This window comes from Bos mutus, chromosome 5 (genome assembly GCF_027580195.1).
Source record: "Bos mutus isolate GX-2022 chromosome 5, NWIPB_WYAK_1.1, whole genome shotgun sequence".
Taxonomy (NCBI): Eukaryota; Metazoa; Chordata; class Mammalia; order Artiodactyla; family Bovidae; genus Bos; species Bos mutus.
In genome coordinates, this window is record NC_091621.1 from 108261755 (window position 1) to 108284355 (window position 22601).

At 38.9% G+C, this 22601-nt stretch overlaps 1 protein-coding gene across 1 annotated transcript in view; it reads left to right on the forward strand.

The window, feature by feature from the left end:
- Positions 1-1497: 1497 nt before the first annotated feature.
- The window catches only part of MRTFA (myocardin related transcription factor A), a 175967-nt gene continuing 154863 nt past the window's right edge, over positions 1498-22601 (forward strand). Inside the window, exon 1 of the mRNA XM_070371530.1 lies at positions 1498-1557. The gene's annotated coding sequence lies outside the window, so the exon portion shown is untranslated. The remainder of the gene's footprint in view (positions 1558-22601) is intronic.

Sequence of the window (22601 nt, forward strand, 5' to 3'; positions counted from 1 at the left end):
TGTGGCAGAGAGGCCAGTAGATTAACTCTGGAGAATTGGAAAAGGTTATAGAAAAATGTTTCAGTGGAATCTTGAATAATAGTATTTATAACAGAGGTTATATTTTATTGAGTACCTACTCTGTATTAGGATTAGTTAATGTTACCTACCAGGGAAAAAGTCTGGGGTTGGGGAGTGGGGGAACTTTCAAGGCAATAGGAGAAACAACAGAGCTATCAAAGATTGTGTATTCTAGAAGGAAGAAGTTGGACATGATTAATGAGGAGGGGGAGAGAGGCCAGTGGACAAGGGCAAAGGCTGGTGAGACTGGATGGGATCAGATGATGAAGGACCCGGATGACTGTCTCTGCCTCATGGTTTTGTTCTTGTTTCCGTGCCCGTAGGGCGTTTCTCCTGTCTGCCTTTTTTTTTTTTTAAATGTCCAACTTTAAGGCACTTCTTCTGTGAAGCTTTCCTTTGCTTTTCCCAAAGGTTACTGATTTTTTTTTTTAACTGAATGATTGCACAGAGAGAGTGTACATTATAATAGGACATTCCATTTCTTGGACTGTTTCTTGGATTTAGTATGATCTCCCCAACTAGTTTCTCAACTCTGTAGGACAGAGACTGAATCCTGTTTAACACCTAGTGTAGTGCTCAGCTCACCATGGGGACTTAAGAAATATAAAATGAATGGATGAATATGGAACATTTTATAAACATCAACCATTGAGACAGTCCAGCAACAGTGGTTGAGATTGCCTACATTTTAAAAATTTTTTGAGATTGCCTGCATTTTTAAGAGGCATTTCTTTACACTAATAAGAGCAATTTTCCCATTCTTTTGTTTTCCTCTATTTCTTTGCATTGATTGCTGAGGAAGGCTTTCTTATCTCCTCTTGCTATTCTTTGGAACTCTGCATTCAGATGGGTATATCTTTCCTTTTCTCCTTTGCTTTTCGCTTCTCGTCACAAAGAGTCGGACACGACTGAGCGACTGAACTGAACTGAAAGAGCAATTTTCAGAGGTACAGGTCAGTTGTCATTTGTATGTAAAACGAGTTGATCAATATCTCATAGGGTTGTGAGAATTAAATTAATTAGTACATTTAAGCACTTAGAATAGTGCCTAGCATATAATTAGTGTTCAATCAGTGTTACCTGTATCTAACTCCACGTTCAGTTCAGTTCAGTGGCTCAGTCGTGTCCGACTCATTGCGACCCAATGAATCGCCGCACGCCAGGCCTCCCTGTCCATTACCAACTCCCGGAGTTCACTGAGACTCACGTCCATCGAGTCGGTGATGCCATCCAGCCGTCTCATCCTCTGTCGTCCCCTTCTCCTCCTGCCCCCAATATCTGGGCCTTTTTGCCAGTGACACTCAGCTGCTGTTGTGGGAGTGGAGAGAATAGGAAGCAGATAAATAGCTGGTCACCTCTGAAACCAAGCACCTTGTAGGAACTGGAAGAACTGCTTATATGGCATGAACTTTTATTTTTCTGTTTGTGTTTTAGTGATCGAAGGGGTATGATTGGCATGGAATTGAATTTCATCTGTCTGTGGGAGTTGTAAACAAGGTAGGTCCCAGGTTTATTTACACTTTCCTGCCTTCTTCTCTAAGGCGTTTGTTCGTGTTTTCAGTTCTACTGAACTTGGATTGATTGAATTTGGTTATTATTTAGGAAGTACTCATCGTGGCCCCGTAATGGCCCTATGATAGTTTGTCTAGTATTGTGGACTACATCTAGGGTCTTGTCAGAGGGTACTGAATGCCAGTAAGCAGCACAACCAAGTTAAAATTCTGGTAGTCATAGAACTGAACCATGAAAACACACACAAACACACCCCCCACACACACACCCCCACACCCCCCCCCCACACACAGCCACACACACCCCACCATCCCCCCCCACACACCAACCCCCACACAGCCGCACACACCCCACCGCCCCATTCCCCATGACCCACTCCTGAGGAGCCACAAGCTCTTGTATTGGAGCCATTGTAGAAACTAGCTCGAGGTAGTGGGAGATGACAGGCCAGCTAATTGTTCTGGTCACTAAAATTCAGTAGCCTGTCTGAATGGTGACTAGATGCAATCAAAGGGCTTATCGTGACAGTGGCCAGGCCATGCTGACAACTGTAACTCCAGCCAGTTATTGCTGACAACTATAAATTTTGTTACTGGTGACAGAATCGTCTGTCCGTCTGTAACCACTAGAGTTGATTTGACACAGCATGCTTGTGTTCCTATCTTAAGCTCTGGAGCCTGAACAAAAGTACACCAGTTATGACTTTGACTTATTTATCTGTCTTGTATCAGATGCCCACAAAAAGAGTTATAGACGGCAGCTTCGTGCAGCTCTGCAAGCCTATTTCTGGCAGAACATTTCCTGTCAAAGCAGAGATGAGTGCCGTTGCACGTAGTTTTAGTTTTCCATATTCTTAGGTGTGTGGAGACCCCTTTCCTCGGGGCAGGAAACTTGGATCATTTGGAGGGTGAAATTGGTCACCAAAAAACCAATGGCAGTACTCCCCGCAATCTTCCAGCCAGGAACCCTGGGAGCTTGACCGTGGGGCTCTGTGGGCTGACGACAGTGATCTGGGCTCTTGCTGCACCTGCACTTAGAACAGAACAGGTTCTCGAGACCGGCTTCCAGTCCCAAAGAACGGGGACGGCTGGTGCCTTGCTGCGGGGAAAACAGGCGAGCCATTTCCTGTAGCAGAAGGGAGGGAGGCAGAGAGAGTAAAATTTAACTTTTGCAGAACAGCCTTCATCATCATCTGGTGGCCTGAATTTTCAGAGTCTGATCCAGGTGTGCAGTCAGGAAACTATCTTTTTTTATTTGCCTGCTTTTTATTGGGGTATAATGAACAGGAACTATTTTATGGAAATACTCTTAAGAATTAATGGAAAGGAAAGAAACATTTATTGACTGCCTACTGAAGGTTAGGCATGGTACTGTAAACTTTAAAGTTCATCAATATTACAATTTTTCAAGTCTAGATGGATTAACACCATGAATATCACTATCTTGAACTGTTTTGACTCTTATTATACACAGAGGAGATAGAATTATACATTAATAGGTTATTTCATTTGTATCTGCTGGAACATTCTTTTATGGAGGAAGAGAGAAAATACCTACATGCCATGGCTTTTTGTTTTTATTTTCTGGGCTTGCTACTGATTTAGCCAAAGTCAGAGAGGAGACACACAGGTCTGAAATTAGAGACACCTGTGCTGTTTTGGAAGCTGAGACTTGACCCAGGATTTGCTGGAGTTGGTGCCAGGGGAGGTCAGAGTAGGTTAATATTTTCATAGCTCAAAGCAAATGTGAATTATGGTCGTTTGTAGGTGCATTTTTGCTTGATCTTTGTAGTTACAAATAGGGTAAATATTTTAAAATACAGTATTGCTGTTTTGGGAAACTTCCGCAAAAGTCCCTGAACCAATGCAAATTAATATTCTCCAAAAATACCAAAAAATACCCCATGTAGATGTTTTGACTGACTAAGGGAATTGACTGATTGTCATCAGACAGGTAAAGAAATTACCATAGGTTCTTTTAAAACAGTTTGATTTCCTGCTTTCAAATGTTTAAAAATTCTTCTCAGAGGGGCTACCATCTCTGTAATTTCTCAGCACATGCAGTAATGTGAGATTAGAATAAATGGTTATTCTCTTCTGGGGAAAGGAAAGTGAGGAGGATAGGAAAGTAAGCTGAAGTGTTCCTTCTCCTTAATGCCACGTTTAAGATTTCCAAATCTATTGTCTTTATACTCTTAAGATAGGAAGATTTTGTGGTCTTTGCCAGGTCTGTAGTTACCCAGAGATGCAATACTATTCTTCATTGGGCTGAAGTGAAAACATTAGTATTTCTTAATCTATGAAAAATTTCCTTTTTATTTTCCTGTCAAATGAATTACTATACTTTTCCTCTTGGCTACTTCCTTTCTTTAGTCAGAGAAACTCTTAATAGTGTAATTTTCTCTCCATACTTCAGCAAACAGATACCACTTAAAAAAAAACAACAGCCTTATTGAGGCCTAATTTATATACTGCAAAATTTGTCTTTCTGAAGTGTACAATTCAGTGATTTTTAGCAGATTTGTAGAGTTGTGTAATCATTGCATGACAGTGGTACTTTTCCAGCACCCCAAAAAGATCTCTTGTAAACACCACTTTTTAACTTCCTTTAAAGTCATCCATAAATTTTGTTAAGTTCTGCACCAAATTTAATCTTCCTGTAAAGTTTCCTAGCATTCTATCGCATGTGTTCTTTCCCCCTTTTATTTTTATGTTAGTTTCTTATTGTACATCAAATTTAACCATCTTTTTGTCATTTTAAGTCCATTCTCTCACCACTTTTAAAATTGGAGAAATTTCCCCTTCCCAGAGGCCTGTGCGTTTCCCTTCTCGGACAGGTTATGAAGGAGTAGCGTCTGTACTTGCTGCTGTCACTTCCATATCTCTGCTCACTTTTTAACCAGCTGCAGTTGTTCACCGCACATTGTGCCAGCCCTGAGGATGTTGTGTGTGTTTTAGTGGAGAGGGGTGCTGAAGTCCAGCCTGAGCCCTGCTTATCAATCTACGTGCCCACCCAAAGAATATGTCTTTTTTGAATTTGCATTTAGGTACCCTGTGGTCTCACTGAAGTCACCAGTCACTGTTTTTTCCATATTGCCAAATCAGTGAATCCTTTATTTTTTTAATTAAAAAATATTTGGCTGTGATGGGTCTTAGTTGCGGCAGGCAGGATCTTTAATTGCAGCATACAAACTCTTAGTTATGGCTTGTGGGATCTAGTTTCCTGACCAGGGATCAAACCCTTGCCTTGGAAGTGCAGAGTCTCAGCCACTGGGCTACCAGGGAAGTCCCAAATCAGTGAATATTTCTTTCTTTATATTAATTGGTTCATCAGGTATTTGTTGAGCCCCTTCTGTGTGCCAGGCACTGTGTTGGGGAAGGACCCCTCTGAGGCATTTGACACTTTTATACACACACACACACACATAAATCTTTTATATATATATCTTCTTTGACTTTGTATCTCCAGTGCCTAATAATAATAAAAAAAAAAGCAGCTAGCTATTCTCTACTGGGTTGTTTAGTATATGCCAGGCAGTATTCTAGCATTTTACATGTATTGTGTCATTTAATCTTCACAGCAGCTCTTTAAAGTAAGTACTGTTATTATCTTCCCTTTAAAAATGAGGATATCAAAGCACTAAGACATTTAGTAATTGGCCGAAAGTTACACCAATAGCACGTAGTGGAGTTGGGATTTCGTAAAGCTAGGATTCAAACCTGGGCACTGATTCCAGAATCTTATTTTTATTGTGTATTGCGGCCATGGAGTCTGACACACACATATATTTAATAAATACTGGTGAATGAGTGAACACTCACCTTTTCTGCACACTGGGCTTTTACTTTAGAGATGCGGTGTTGAAGTTCTGTCAGCAGCACGCTTGTGCTTGAGGTTATACGAAAAGGAAGACAGGGGTTTAAGTTGCAGTGGCCTGAATTCCTATCTTACTCTCTGACTTCCGCTTCTTGATTCATTGCTCCTTCCTTTTTCCATGAAGAATGGTTCTGTTATTCTGTCTTAATCCTTTAGGTAATGTCCACATTAAGTAAACAGTATTGACGTATTATCACTATCTAACTTACAGTCCACATTGTGTATTTCCCCAGTTGTTCTAATACTGTTCTTTATAGATTACTTTAAAAATTTTGAAATCTAGAATTCAGTCAAATGTATTGCATTTAGGTGTCATATTTGTTGTTTAGTCACTGTCGTGTCTGACTCTTTGTGACCCCATGGACTGCAGCACACTCCTCTGTCCTCCACTGTTTCCCAGTTTGCTTAGATTCATGTCCATTGTGTCGGTGATGCTATCTAACCATGTCATCCTCTGCCACCCTCTTCTCTTTCTCCATTGCCTTCAATCTTTCCCAGCGTCAGGGTCTTTCCAAAGAGTTGGCGTCATATATCGTACTCCATACTAGTCCCTTAGCTCTCTTTTAGGAAGGGGGAGGTGTCTTCCATGACAACAGCATTTTGGGAACCCAGTTATTTTGTGTAATATCCCTTATTTGAATTTATCTGTTCCTTCTTGAATAACGTCAGGGTAGATATTGTAGGCAGGATGTTTTGTCTTTCTCAGTGCTTAACATCAGGAGGCCCACGATGTTAGTTTCATTATCAGTGATGTTAAATCTCACTCTTGGTTAAGTTTTCATGTGCCAGGTTTATCCGTTATAAATTTGCCTTTTCCCCTTTGCAGTGTATAATCTATTAGGGTAATAATAGTAATTCCCTTTTATGTATCTTGAAGTAATGAAGTATCACGTGGTTGTTAAAATAGAAATGCCTCTTGGGCCTTCCCTGCTTGTCCAGTGGCTAAGACTCTGAGCTCCCAATGCAGGCATCCCTGGTTCGATCCCTGGTCAGGGAACTAGATCCCACATGCTGCAGCTGAAAGATCCCATGAGCTGCAACTGGGACCTGGTACAGCCAAATAAGTAAAGATTTTTTTTTGGAACAAAATGCCTCTAAGCCATACCAAACAGACTAACAATGTTTAAAAACAGTATTATGTGCAAGGCAGCATGTGCAAAATGGAGTTCAGAGTTCATTTAATTTGAGCTTCTTTGTAATGTGAACTTTTAAGTGCAGAGTTTAAATATGATTCCTTAAGAGCCTTGGGATGAAAATCTAATTTTTCTTGGGTCATAGGCATTTTTGCTGATAACCTTTTCATAGTTAACTTTAGTGTATTCAACATTTTTCATAGTTTTCAGATAAATTCTTTCCTGCTCTTAAAAATCCTTTCCTCCAGTGTTATTAGTGCCTTGAAATGATACAGCTCTCAGTGAGGGCCCTGGAGTTGATCTGGATCTGAATCCTGTCTCAACCACTTAATCACTACATGGTCATGAACAAGTTATTTAACCTTCCTGTACCTCAGTTTCCCCTCCTATAAGCTTGCTGCAGGTGTTAAATGAGCATTTGGCATGGTTTCTGGACACAGGTGTTTAGGAAGTGTTATATATTCTTCTCAATCTGATAATCAAGACTTGTCACATATTACTCAGTGACTTTTCTCTTAAGTCCGTGCACTACACACACACACACACACACACACACACACACCTGTAGACTTGGTCCAAGCAAATAATCTTAGACATTTCTTTGGAATTCTGTCTCATCCTTTTGTATTGAATAGATACTTTTAAGTTAGAATACTTATAGAATCCATATGTTAACCTTCTTCCCTCCCCTCCCTTAAATGTCTACATTTGCTGTATCCCACTTTGAAAATAACAGCCAGGAACTGCCTAGCACTAGAAGAAAAGTGGTAGATATTCTTTCTACTTCAGACCACATGATCTTAATACTTCCATGGAAACGTTTAAATTCAAGGCACTGATAACTGCCCAGCCTTTCTGCCCTGAGTTGGAGGCCGCAGTTCATTGTGTGTCCGTCACACTTAACTAAGGAGAATCATTGGTGTTTTTTGGCGGTTCTCAGTTGGAAAGGCATCGTGTCTGCAGAGGGCATGTGGAAGAGTATGGGCGCGCTTGGTTGTCACAGTGCCTGTTGCGGGGAGCAGGAGACGCAGCACTGGGATTCGGTCAGGGTTCAGGATAACAGTCCAAAACGGGGAATTCCCATCCACAGCGGCAGTAGTGGTGCTGTTGAGAAAGTGAGCTAATTGAACCCAGAAGACTTGTCGAATTGGCAGATAATGTTTTACTTTTACCCTCAGTTATTTACAAATGGTTATTGCTTAAGGCAGGAGGTTTTCTGAAAAGAACTTTTCAGAACTGTAGTATATGATCTCTGAATTCTTCAAGGAGAAGTAGGCGTATTATTTGGGAGAGTAAGGTATTTTCCTGAAAAATCTGAAAGCGTTGCCATTGTGAATGTGCATTGGTGGTGTTTAATCCCTAAAGTTAGGAGCAGTTGAATGGTTAGAATGGTTTAGTGGCTAAAGAAAATTAGCATTATGTTCCTTTAGTAATCTGTGTATCTCCATGGTTAGTAGAAACAACATAATTTGTGCCTAACATTCCAGTGATGCTTGAATATTGCTTGTGCTGTTCTTTTTTAAAAAAAAGACCAAATGATGTATTTTTTTGGCAGATGAATATGTTTATATTAGGTATCTACTTGAACTTGTTGTAGCTTGTTTCACTTGAGCCTAATGTAGAACTTTGACAAAGATTTTAGGGAAGATAAGTATTCTCAATTTCCTAAGGAATGTTACACAAAATGTTTTTGGACTGTGACTCATAGTTGGAGACATATTTTATATTAGAATCCAGTTATACAATTAGTATACGGATATCTGAAACCAAAGTTTCATGGAATAATACTCTTACTACATGTGGTACTGTCTGATAGTATCTATCTTATTTAGTTTAAAATGCTGACCTTGGTCTATTAAGTTGATTTTGTGACCTTTGTATTACAAATTGCAATATGAAAAATACTGCTGTAGGATATAAAGTCATGAGATTGTAGCCCAAGGTTTAAAATATTTCCCAATTATGTCTATGTCTTAAAATGTTTTTTTACATTATTATGTAAGAACACTTAAAATGAGATATATCCTGTAACAGATTTTTAAAGTGTACAGGACAGTGTTATCTATATGCACAGTGTTGTATGCACATCTTTAGAACTTATTCATCTTGCACACAGGACTAAATTTTGATGGGCATCTTTCGCTTTAAGGGTCTCCCTAGCCTCTAGTAGGCACCTTTCTGTTCTGTGAGGTTGACAGTCTTCATCCCACATATGAGTGGGGTCATGTGTTCTCTGTGCTTCTGTGGCTGGCTTATTACACTTAGGAAAGTGTCTTCAGGGTTCATCTGTGTTGCTGCGTATTACAGGGAGTTTCTTTCTTTTTTAAGCTTGAATCATATCCCATTGTATGTATATATCACCTTTTAATTGATATTAAAAACTGGCTATTTGTTGTTTTTTGTGGTTCAGTATGAATTTTAGAATTGTTTTTTCTCTTTCTATAAAAAATGCCATTGAGACTTTAATAGGGATTGCATTGAATATGTGATCTCTTTGGGTAGTATTGACATTTAAACCATATTAAGTCTTCCAATCCATGAACATGAGATGTCTTTCCATTTGTTTGTGTCTTTAATTTCTGTTGTCAGTGTTCTATAGTCTTTCACGTCCTCAGTTTTGTTTCTTAGTGTTTTATTCTTTCTGATGCTGTTGTAAATGGGATTCTTAATTTCCTTTTTAGGTATTTTGTTTATTAATGTACATTAATTTTGTACCCTGCAGCTTTACTATATTTATTAGTTCTAATAGTTTGGGGTTTTGGTGGAGTCCATAGGGTTGTCTGTATATAAAAACATGTTATCTGCAAACAGGTCCAGTTTTACTTCTTACTTTCTGACTTGGATGCCTTTTATTTTTTTTTTCTTGCCCAGTTGCTTTGCCTGGGACTTGTGGTACTCTGTCAAGTAGAAATGGTGAGAGTGGGCATCCCTGCCTTGTTCCTGATCTTAGTATCCAGTTTCAGGTTTTCACTGTTGAGTATGATGTTAGCTGTGGGCCTTTTCTGTATGGCTTTCCTTATGTTAAAGTAATTTCCATTTATTCCTAGTTTGTTGAACTTTTTTTTTTAATCATGAAAGACTGTTGAATTTTATCAGATGCTTTTTCTGCATCTGTTGAGAGGATCATGTGGTTTTTATTAATTTTTTAAAAATGCTATGTATCATATTAATTGATTTGTGTATGTGGAACTATCCTTCAGTTCAGTTCAGTTGCTCAGTCGTGTCCGACTCTTTGCGACCCCATGAACTGCAGCACGTCAGGCCTCCCTGTCCATCGCCAACTCCCAGAGTTTACTCAAACTCATGTCCTTTGAGTAGGTGATGCCATCCAACCATCTCATCCTTTGTCATCTCCTTCTCCTCCTGCCCTCAATCTTTCCCAGCATCAGGGTCTTTTCACATGAGTCAGTTCTTCACATCAGGTGGCCAGAGTATTGGAGTTTCAGCTTCAGCATCAGTCCTTACAATGAATATTCAGGACTTATTTCCTTTAGGATGGACTGGTTGGATCTCCTTGCAGACCAAGGGACTCTCAAGAGTCTTCTCCAGCACCACAATTCAAAAGCATCAATTCTTCGGTGCTCAGCTTTCTTTATAGTCCAACTCGCACATCCATACATGACCACTGGAAAAACCATAGCCTTGGCTAGATGGACCTTTGTTGGCAAAGTAATGTCTCTGCTTTTGAATATGCTGTCTAGGTTGGTCGTAACTTTCCTTCCAAGGAGTAAGCGTCTTTTAATTTCATGGCTGCAGTCACCATCTGCAGTGATTTTGGAGCCTCCCAAAAATAAAGTCTGTCACTGTGTCCACTGTTTCCCCATCTATTTGCCATGAAGTGATGGGACCAGTTGCCATGATCTTAGTTTTCTGAATGTTGGGTTTTAAGCCAACTTTTTTACTCTCTTTCACTTTCATCAAGAGGCTTTTTAGTTCCTCTTCACTTTCTGCCGTAAGGGTGGTGTCATCTGCATATCCAAGGTTATTGCTATTTCTCCCAGCAATCTTGATTCCAGCTTGTGCTTCATCCAGCCTGGCATTTCTTATGATGTACTCTGCCTATAAGTTAAATAAGCTATCCTTGCATCCCAGAAATATCTATTTACTCCACTACTGACCTTGGCTAAGCCACCTTCATTTCTCTTAGACTTCTCCAGTAGCCTCCTAATTGCACTCCCTGTTTCCTCTCATGTTCTACCGCCATTCAACTCTGTTCTCCTTTCCACTATATGAATGATGGTTTAATTTTTTTTTTTTTTTTTTTTTTTGCCATGCGACACAGCCCCTGGGATTTTAGTTCACCGACCAGTGTAGAGTCCTAACCCCTGGACCACCAGGGAATTCCCTGAAGATGATTTAAAAATATTATTCTGGTCATACTATCCCACTGACTATTGCTTTTTTTTTTTTATACTTCTAGTCTGTGCGTTTTAATAAAACTTTAAAAATTAAAAGTTAAGGTAATCACCATTTTCAGGTATCTAGAACAAGTTACCTCATGGAGCCCTCTTGTTCAGTAATGTTGAGGCCTAAACAGAGTCTTCCCATCCTTGTTTGTTCATTTGCTATTCGCACAACCCTGCTATGCTCACCTCATTTCCAGTGTACCCCTTGACCCCCTTTTTTGATCTACTCTTTCTTTCAGATTGGCAGAAATGGTAGCTGCTCTGCATTTTGCTGTAACTTTGTTTGGAGGTGGGTGGTAAGCTAATGTGAGAGGAGATTTGTCATTTTAGAAGGCAAGATAGTGTGCTGAATCAAATAGCCCAGAATCTTCCATACCTATTTCATCATTTGTTTGCAGGAAAGGAACATGGATGTATGGAAATGCAGAGTTGGGAGTCAGGAGGTTTGGGTTCTCCTCCTGTCTTTGCCATTAATTCATCTGGTGACATTGAGCAAATTGCTAATAACTCTTCTGAGCTTTAGTTTCTTCATCATCTGAAATCATTGAATCCTGAAGCTTTCTTCATACCCTAAAATTCAGCAATTCTACCACCTTTTGACAAGGTTTTGAGATAGTCTCTTTATCTACTCAGCCATCCTGAATCTGAATGCCTCAAAGAAGGAAAGTAAGTTTTAGTCTATCACACTCTATTATTATGATGGAATATTTCCAAAATTGTGGTTATAAAATAGTATGAACTTGTAAAATACAACAGATAACCAATAATTATATACCGTATTTTTTACCACTGTGGGGGTGAAAAATGTGGATAAGCAGTTGCTTCCTGTGCACTTTGTGTGAGATGCTCTGTGGTCATCATTGTATGATCCTCTTTAAAGAGCCTGTTGGGTTCTGCTTGACTGTGTTTTACTTGAGTCGCAAGGCTGATTTCTTACGCCGTTCTCTTTGTATTATGTTTGTGCCTGGAGCGCATGTAATTAAGCCAGAGGTAAAGCTGGAGAATTCATTGCTTAGAGAGTTGGAAACACTCCACTTACATCCTGAGGCAGTTTTGCAGGAGAATTTGGCACCAGAAAAGCTAAGGATACCAAAGTTATGACAGCCCTGTTTGTAAGCTGGGCCCCTAGTGTCACATACGGAGCTCAGGTTTCCTTATTACACCTTTTGTTTTCCATTAAACAGTATAGCTTTCTCTGAGGTACTAGTGAGCTGTCCAGTGACTGTATTTGCTTTCAGGTTATCTGAAAGATTGGTGGACATCCATTAACGTCCTGTGAAAATGGTTGCAAAACAAAATTCTTGTGTTTTAACCAGTAGATTGCTGGCACTCAGGCTCTTTAGGCTCTTTCACAGCCCTTTTGTTAAAGGCTGTTTACCTCATTTGGTAGAAGAGACAGAACATGTGCCCTAAAATCTATCATCTGTTTCATTCCACTGAGGCACTTACCATTGCAGTGCCTAATGAAGGGCACCGTATCCAGCTCACCCCTAAGTACTCGCAGCCAGATCACCATCGGCTTTTTTTGAAGAGAAAGAGCAGTGAACTGCACACTGTGTGTCTGTATGACAGTGTCTCAAAGAAACTTAGAGTATTCACATGTTGTTAGGTAGGACTGCTCTGATTTGTGCGAAACCGTGACTTTCCAAGGGCGCTGAAGTTGGACTAGACTGCCTTCGCCATCAGAGAAGGGCGCGCGTGTGTAATAACTACTGATGGCTACGGAGTTCCTTTTTAAGGTGATGAAAACATTCTGCAATTAGATAGTGGTGATGGACACACAGTTTTGTGAATGTACGAAAGACCAATTAATTGTCCATTTTAAAAGGGCAAATTTTATGGTATGGTATGTGAGTTATAGCCCAGTAAAAGTGTTGTTTTTTTTTTTTTTTAAAAAGGACCAAATTATCTGTCTATGGGTAAGATGTCTACGCTTTTTGCTGGATAAAGCTATATGAAATTTTAGCACATTGGATGCTTTTATTAAAGATACTGTATATCATTTTTCTAAAGGCTTATGCCAACTTGAAAATCATAATTATAAAGGAGATTTTGTTTTATTGAAAGACTGAATGTGAAATTAAAAATTCTGTAGTGCATGGCTCCATGGGTGAGCATGGCAAAGGAGCAGATTTATATAGTGACCTAGAAATAGGAACATGACAGAAGAGAAGGCATGCTCGTCTAACAAAACGGTAAAAATCGGCTCATTCTCAGATAATGAGATGCTGTTTCACACGCTTGAATTGTGCAAGTATATCTAAAGTTTGACACGGCTGTGGGGAAGAGAAACCCTAATACGCTGTAGAGGGATGTGTAGTTTTTGGCAAGATTTTGTGAAGTTGGAAATGAACAAATCCTAAGAACAGCAATTAAAGGGATATATAACTCTGCAAAGTGAACCTTGCACTTATGCAAAAGGATACATGTACAATCATTTTTATTTCAGTTAAATTTGTAATAGGAAAAATTTAGAAACAAATGATCAGACTACAGAGGAATGGATAATAAATTGTGCAGTGGTATTTCAGTGCAATTTATTACTGTTATACAGGCAAAATGGACAAACCAGGTCTGCCTGTGTCCACATAGGCAACTCCTGGAAACATTTTGTTCAGAAAAAGGAAAGCAAGTTACAGAAAGTTAAATGTGATACTACTTACAAATGTTAAAAACAAAATAAAATAATCTGTGTTGTCTGTGGATCAACATATATTCTGAAAATTTATGTTTTTAAAAACATGGTTTAGAAGAAGATACATGAATTTTAGCAGGGCTTTTACTTCTGAACAGACAGAGTGCCTGAAGAACTATGGTCAGAAGGCAAAATAGTTGTCTGAGGAGGCCTTACAGATACCTGACAGAAGAAAAGTGAAAAGCAAAGGAAAAAAGGAAAGATATACTCATCTGAATGCCGAGTTCCAAAGAACAGCAAGGAGAGATAAGAAAGCCTTCCTAAGTGAACAATGTGGAAGAATAGAGAAAAACAATAGAATGGAAATGACTGGAGATCACTTCAAGAAAATCAGAGATATTAATGGAACACTTTATGCAAAGATGAGCACAATAAAGGACAGAAATGGTATGGACCTAACAGAAGCAGAAGATATTAAGAAGAGGTGGCAAGAATACACAGAAGAACTGTACCAAAAAGGTCTTAATGACCTGGATAACTTTCGATGGTGTGATCATTCACCTAGAGCCAGACATCCTGGAGTGTGAAGTCAAGTGGGCCTTAGGAAGCATCACTACGAACAAAGCTAGTGGAGGTGATGGAGTTCCAGTTGAGCTATTTCATATCCTAAAAGATGATGTTGTGAAAGTGCTGCACTCAGTATGCCAGCAAATTTGGAAAATTCAGCAGTGGCCACAGGACTGGAAAAGGTCAGTTTTCATTCCAATCCCAAAGAAAGGTAATGCCAAAGAATATACAAACTACTGCACAGTTGCACTCATTTCACATACTGGCAAGGTAGAACTCCAGACCCTTCAAGCTAGGCTTCAATGGTACATGACCCAAGAAATTCCATATGTTCAAGGTGGATTTAGAAAAGGCAGAAGAACCAGAGATCAAATTGCCAACATCTGTTGGATCATAGAAAAAGCAAGGGAATTCCAGAAAAACATCTGCTTCATTGACTACAGCCTTTGACTGTGTGGATCACAACAAACTGTGGAAAATTCTTCAAGAGATGGGAATACCAGACCACCTTACCTGCCTCCTGAGAAATCTGTATGCAGGTAAAGAAGCAACAGTTAGAACCAGACATGGAACAACAGACTGGTTCTAAATTGGGAAAGGAGTACGTCAAGGCTGTATATTGTCACCCTGCTTATTTAACTTATATACAGACTACATCATGCGAAATGCCAGGCTGGATGAATCACAAGCTGGAATCAAGATTGCTGGGAGAAATATCAGTAACCTCAGATATACGAATGACACCACCCTTATGGCAGAAAGTGAAGAAGAACTAAAGAGGCTCTTGATGAAGGTGAAGAAGGAGAGTGAAAAGGCTGGCTTAAAACTCAACATTCAAAACACTAAGATCATGGCATCTGGTCCCATGACTTCATGGAAGACAGATGGGGAAAAAATGGAAACAGTGACAGACTTTATTTTCTTGGGCTCCAGAATCTCTGCAGATGATGACTGCAGCCATGAAATTAAAAGAAAAGCTGTGACCAACCTAGACAACATATTAAAAAGCAGAGACATCACTTTGCCAACAAAGGTCCCTGTAGTCAAAGCTATGGTTTTTCCAGTAGTCATGTATGGATGTGAGAGTTGGATCATAAAGAAAAGCTGGGCATCAAAGAATTGATGCTTTTGAACTGTGGTGCTGGTGAAGACTCTTGAGAATCCCTTGAACAGCAAGGAGATCCAGCCAGTCCATCCTAAAGGAAATCAGTCCTGAATATTCGTTGGAAGGACTGATGCTGAAGCCGAAGGTCCAGTACTTTGGCCACCTGATGCGAAGAGCTGACTCACTGGAAAAGACCCTGATACTGGAAGGATTGAGGGCGGGAGAAGGGGATGGCAGAGGATGAGATGGTTGGATGGCATTGACTCAATGGACAGGAGTTTGAGCAAGCTCCTGGAGATAGTCAAGGGTGGAGAAACCTGGCTTGCTGCAGTCCATGGGGTTGTAAAGACTTGGACTTGACTGAGCAACTCAACAACGATAACAGCAAGGCAGAGAGTATGGTAGAATGAGCAGGAAGACCAAGTTACCTGAGTTTTCTGTTTCAATGAAAAAAAAAGTCAGAAGCAAATATGACCATGTGTTATAATTGTTGTATTTGAGTTTGCTATATTACACTTTACTGTATTTTAAAATCTCTCATAACTAAAAATAAAAATCAAATAAGTGAAAGAAAATTGTATAGCATAAGTTTAAAAAAATCAGTTGGCCTACACATTTTTCCTCAATGTGTTCATAATTACAGTCAAAGAAATGATCCATTGCTAATGGTCATAAATTTTAGAGAAGTGCAAAAAGTGTATGTGCTGTGAGTTATGTCATATTTTCATTTAAAAATACTCATATCCATATTTGAATATTTTTTCTTGATTGAAAAATGCTTTATCAACATAGTGTTACACAGCACATTAGTTACTAGTCTGAGTTCTTAAGAAAGGTGCATGAGTTTTTATGTTTTATAGTTAGAACTTGGCTTTTCCTCTGTGAGAGCACCTGTGTTTTCCGGTCTTCGTGTGGTAATGCTGCCTGGGAAGGGGCACAGAGCTCCTTTCACGTGCTCTTTCACACAGTTTGAGGAAGACTGTCAACTACTGTGATACTGGCAGGCACCAATGTCATTGTTTGACTTAAAAGTTGATTTATTGATAATATTATTTTTAATAAACCCTTACTGTATATAATGAGAAAGTGTGAATCACCAGATGGAAGTGTACTTTTGAAGAGCTCCTAGGGATAGAACTTCTTGCATCTGAACAATGGAGTGAGGAATAGATGATGATTAATTATTTTAGCTACTCAGCTTAAACAAACCTTAGAGAAATAGCACAAGATGCTGCTGCTGCTAAGTCACTTCAGTCGTGTCCGACTCTGTGCGACCCCATAGATGGCAGCCCACCAGGCTCCACCGTCCCTGGGATTCTCCAGGCAAGAACACTAGAGTGGGTTGCCATTTCCTTCTCCAATGCATGAAAGCGAAAAGTGAAAGTGAAGTCGGTCAGTTGTGTCCAACCTTCAGCGACCCCATGGACTGCAGCCCACCAGGCTCCTCTGTCCATGGGATTTTCCAGGCAAGAGTACTGGAGTGGGTTGCCATTGCCTTCTCCGATAGCACAAGATATGTGTGCCTTTATGAGACTCAGGAATTCCTCAGTATTTATCTTTCTAAAACATTTATTTATGTGTTAATTTGGCCATGCCTCATGGCATGTGGGATCTTAGTTCCCCTGACCGGGGAATGAACCCATATCCCCTACATTGGAAGCACAGAATCTTAACCATTGGACTGACAGGGAAGTCCCAGTATTTATCTTTTAAGTAACAGGCTTGGCTCTGGATATTCTCCCTAATAATCCCAGTTTCCTTTCTGTCACTGTTAGAGGTAAGGATGTGACTAGGATCTCTTCTGTTTAGTGTAGAGAATATTCTCTTCCTAGTTTCCCTTTTTTCCAAGAAATGATTTGAGTTTTTATATTTTAGATTGAGTTTTCAAGTTAGACTTTCCCCTAGAGAAGTATCATTATTTTTTTAAAATTGCAGTATAATTGACATGTAACATTATATGAGTTTCAGGTATACAGCATAGTGATTCGGTATCTGTATCTATTGTGAAATGAATACCTCAGTAAGTGTAGTTAACATCTGCCACCATACATACAGTTTTTTTGTCTTGTGATGTGAACTTTTTTTTATAGTCTTAGTACCTTTCAAATAGGCAGTACAGTATTATTAACTGCAGTCACCATGCTGTACATTATATCCCATGACTTATTTCTCTTATAACAGGAAGTTTGTACTTTTTCCGACCTCCTTTACTCATTTTGCCCACCCTTTCACCCAGCTCTGGCACTCACCAATATGGTCTCTGTATCTATGAGCTGTTTGTTTCTTTGTTTGAATCTTTAATTCCAGGTATGAATGAGATCATCTGATATCTGTCTTTCTCTGTCTGACTTATTTCACTTAGCATAATGCCCTTAGGGTTCATCCATGTTGTCACAAATGTCAGGATTTCATTCTTTTTCATGGCTGAGTAATATTCCATTGTTTATTTTTAAAACTGTGTTTTCTTTGTCCATTCATCCCTCGATGGACATGTAGGTGTTTCCGCGTCTTGGCTGTTGCAAATCATGCTGCATTGAACATGAAGGTGCATATATCTTTTCAAGTTTTTCTGTTTTCTTGCGAGAAATACCCAGAAGTGGAATTGCGTGATCATGTTATTCGTTCTGTTTTTAATTTTTAGGAGAACCTTCCATACTGTTTTCCACAGTGGCTGCACCAGTTTTCATTGTCAGCAGCAGAGCACGAGGGTTCCCTTTTCCCCACATTTTCCCCAGTACTTGTTATTTCTTAATTTTTTGATGATAGCTATTTTAATAGATGTGAGATAGTATCACATTGTGGTTTTGATTTGCATTTCTGTGATAATTAGTGATAACTGAGCATCTTTTCATGTACCAATTCTCCATCTGTATGTCTTCTTTGGAATAATGTCTGTTCTTGTAATGCCCCCCTCCTTTTTTTATCAAGGTTTTTTTAACTGTTGGGTTGAATGAGTTCTTCATATATTTTGAATATTAACTCCTTATCAAATATTTGATTTGCGGTGATTTTCTCCCGTTCAGTTGGTTGTCTTTTTAATTTGCTGGTGGTTTCCTTTTTGGATGCTTTTTAGATTTAGTGTAGTCCCATGGATCAATTTTTGCTTTTGCTATCTTTTCTTTTGGTGGAAAAAAGTAATTGCCAAGGCCAATGTCAAGAAATTTACCACCTGTGTTATCCTCTAGGAGTTCTACGGTTTCAGGTCTTCCATTCAAGTCTTCAATCGTTTTGAGTTGGTTTTGTGTGTGGTGTAAGGTAGTGGCTCAGTTTTATTCTTTTGCATGTGCTGTTCAGTTTTCCCAACAGCATTTCCTTAAGAGACTGTCCTTTCCCCATTGCACATTCTTGGCTCCTTTAGGGCAGTGTGCTTTGAGCTGGGATATGTGCTTGGGGGAGAGCAGTGCTGTTGAAAAGATCATGAACTCTTGAGGCATTTTTCAGGACAGTAATTTAAAGAGATCAGATTTAAATTCAATAAGGATGGTTTTCTCTGTCTCTGCTCTTTGCTTTTCTGCCTAGCTTTTGAAGGCATGTCAGTACTCTAGAGACATTTAGAAGTGTTTACATAAATATGCCATGTTTGGGGCCAACGGTGGTGTTTGTTTATTTTGCTGCATTTGGTCATTGTCAACTTAAAATGGTTAATGTCTTCTATATATACAACATTCTTTAAGGACGTCCTCTCCCCCACTGCAAAATGAGGTCCTTCAAGCTAGAAGCACACTCATGTCAGGAATGTTTGGGCTTCTCAGCTGTAATCTTGTTTCATTAATTATCTTAATGGTGACAGGAAACAAACTACTTCAGTTAAATGTTATATTGGATTTTTTCCCGGTAGACATTTTTGTGTTTTTAAAGATGCATTTACCTCATTGAAGGTAGGGATCTGCCAGTGTGCAAAGAACATTTGTGTAGTCTCCCCAAACTACATTTGTGGGAAAAGTGGAAGTTTAAGCCAAAACCTGACTTGGAAACAGTTTCTCTAGGGGATTTCAGATTTCTATCATGATTTAGAATCTCTTGGATTATCCCATAAAAAGGTGGGAAAAGTAAGGTTTATGGTAGAAGTGGAAAACTTTTATGCCATTAAAAGTTTATCAGCATTCATTCACAAGTTACTGAGATCAATAAAAAGCACCTTTTTTAAAAAGAAAAATTGCATCTGTATTTGTTGTCAGAATGCTGCATAAGAATGCTACCAAAGAATGGAATATAATATATTTAAATGAGAGAAATGCGTAAAAATAGTATGTGTTGAATTCTTACTGTCAGCATTGCTTTAGGTGCTTCTCATGTATTATCTCATTTAGTCCTCGGGGTAACTGAACATCCTTAGTATCTCCATAAGCGTTAGTGCTTAGCCTAAGGTCACACAGCCTAGTAAGTGGTAGTGTAGGCATGTGAAGTCAGGCTCTTTGACTAAAATACTCATGTTCTTCATCACCATATTGGCTTGATAAAGTCACTATGGATTATTTATATCAACTGAATGTCAAGTAGGTGAGCTATAGAGTGAGCTATATGTTGTTGTTCAGCTGAAAATTTGTGACTGACTTTGCAACCCTGTGGACTGCAGCACTCTAGGCTTCCCTGTCCTTCACTGTCTCCTGAAGTTTGCTCAAGTTTATGTCCATTGCATCTGTGATGCTGTCTAACTGTCTCATCCTCTGTCGGCCTATTTTCCTTTTATTTTTCCCAGCATCAGGGTCTTTTCCAGTGAGTTGATTCTTCGCATCAGGTGGCCAAAGTAGTGGAATTTCAGTTTCAGCATCTGTCCTTTCAATTAATACCAGGGTTGATTTCCTTTACGATTAACTGGTTTGGTCTCCTTGCATATGCAGGCCACAAACACGTTTTGAATCAGAGGTGTGAAACTGTGTCTAGCACTTAACAAATCATTTTACTTCTTACTACTACTTATCTGGAGAGCAAATTCTAAAAAAAAAAAAAAAAAAAGGACTATTTTTAAATAGTACTATTTTTCAGTTTAAAATTTACCCTAAAGTGAGTGTATTTTTGTGAAAAGTATCTGAACACATCTCAATATTTTATATCTAAATCTAGAACTTTGACTTCATGGGTCTGTATGAGGTAGTTAATTAAACCATTCCACCAATATTTATTGAGCAGTTGAGCATCTTCTTTACAAGGCCCTGTACTAGCTGGTTGGGAACAAACTGGGGAGGGAGTTAACATTTATTGTACACTTGTATTCCAGTTGGTCTTTAGGTCTTCATCTCATTAATCCTTATAATAACCCTGTTATATAGGTCTTATCCTCATTTTATAGTACGGGAGACTTGAGGCATAGAGAATTTAAGCTTTTGTAACCTAAATAACAGCTCTGAAATTGGAATCGAAGTCTGCCTGACAGAACAGTCCATGCTCCTTTTCTGACTCGCTGAGCTGTCTTGTGTGTGAATGTGTCCCCTTTTTCTAAGAGCTGCTTAGAATCTAGTCCAGGAGTTTGCAAAGTGGAGCCTTCAGGTGGACTGCTGGGGGTTCCTGATTTACTTTCAGAACTGTTTGTGCTGATACTAAGATGTTCTCTCTCATTTCATTGTGTTGCTAGTTACATTGATGATGCAGAAGCAGTGATGGGTAAGACTGCTGGCACCTTAGCATGAATTGAGGGAGTGGCCCCAACTGTGCTCAGAGTTGTGGGTTTTTTTTTTTTTAATTTAACCACTGTGCACTTACAGGGGAAAAAAAGTGGTTTCACTTACAAATGTCCTTGATACAGCAGTGCGAGTTTTTACCTATTTGGACCTGGTAGTGTAGTGTATATACCTTTTTTTAAATAAAAAATTGAGATATAGATCACACATAAAATTCACTTTTTAAAAGTGTACAATTCCTTATTTTTTAGTATGTTAACAAGGTTGTATAATTATTACCCACTGTCCAATTCCAGAACATCTTCATTACCCCCAAAGAAACCCAATACCTATTGGCAGTTACCATTCTTCCCTGACCCCCAGCACCAAGCAACTGCTAATCTACTTTCTGTTTGTATGGATTTTCCTATGCTATATTATTCCATTTGTATGGAATATATGTTGTCTTTTATGTCTGGCTTCTTTCACTGAACAGTGTTTTCAAAGTTCATCTGTGTAGTAGCTACTGCTTCATTCTTTTTTAAACAGCTTTAATGAGATACAATTCAAATCCTACACAATTCACCCATTTAAAGGGTACAGTCCAGTGTTTTTCAGTATATTCACAGATCTCTGGAACCATTACCACAGTTGATTTTAGAATCTTTTTATCACCTCAAAAGAAACCTGTACCACTTGGTTATCACTGTCTCGCAGTCTCCCTGCTCCTTTCCAAATAAAGAACCACTAGTTTACTGCCTCCCTAGATTTCCTTGTTCTAGACTTTCATATGAACAGAATCATGTAGTACGATTTCGTAATCTTTCCATTTTCTCCACATCCTCACCAAGATTTGTTTTAATCTGATTTTTTGGTTCCAGCAATCCTAATGGGTGTGATGTGGTATCTCATCGTGGTTTTGGTTTTATTTCATACTCCCAAATGACTAAGGATGCCCAGCATCTTTTTATGTGTTTATTGGCTATTTATATGCTTTCTTTGGAGAAGTGTATATTCAAAACCTTTGCCCATTTAAAGATTGATTTATTTGCTCCTTTATTATCAAATTAAGAGTTCTTTATATATTCTGGATATTAATGCCTTATTAGATATATAATTTGTATTTTCTCCCATTCTTGTAGGAGAAATCACTTCTTGATTGTATCACTTGATGCACAGAATTTAAACATTTTGATCATCCAGTTAATTTTTTTCTTTGGTTGTGGTTTAGGTATCATAGCTAAGAAATCATTTAATTGAAAGTATGAAGATTTACACCTATGTTTTTTTGTCAGAAATGTACATTTTTAAACTTACATTCAGATCTTTGATTCGTTTTGAGTTAATGTTTATATATGGTGTGAAGTAGCAGTTCAGCTTCATTCTCATGTGAATATCCACTTGTCCCAGCACCATTTGTTGAAAAGATTGTTCTTCCCCTCATTGAGCTGACGTGGCATTAATTGTTCATTGGTCTGACCCAGTAAATTCGGGGCTGGGGTGATTTTTTAGGTCCAGTCTTTGTGGCTTGTCCTAGTCCAGAAGAGGCTCTTCTTAGCTGTCTCTTTCTCTGGTCCCTTACTAGTGAGTTACCTGACCTATGGTTTAATTTGTTGCTCCTGATTAAGAGGAGCTATTTTTCAAGAACTTCCTTAGGCCTGAATTTCCTACAGTCTGTTTCAAATAAAGCCAGTTTCTTTGGGAGAGCTT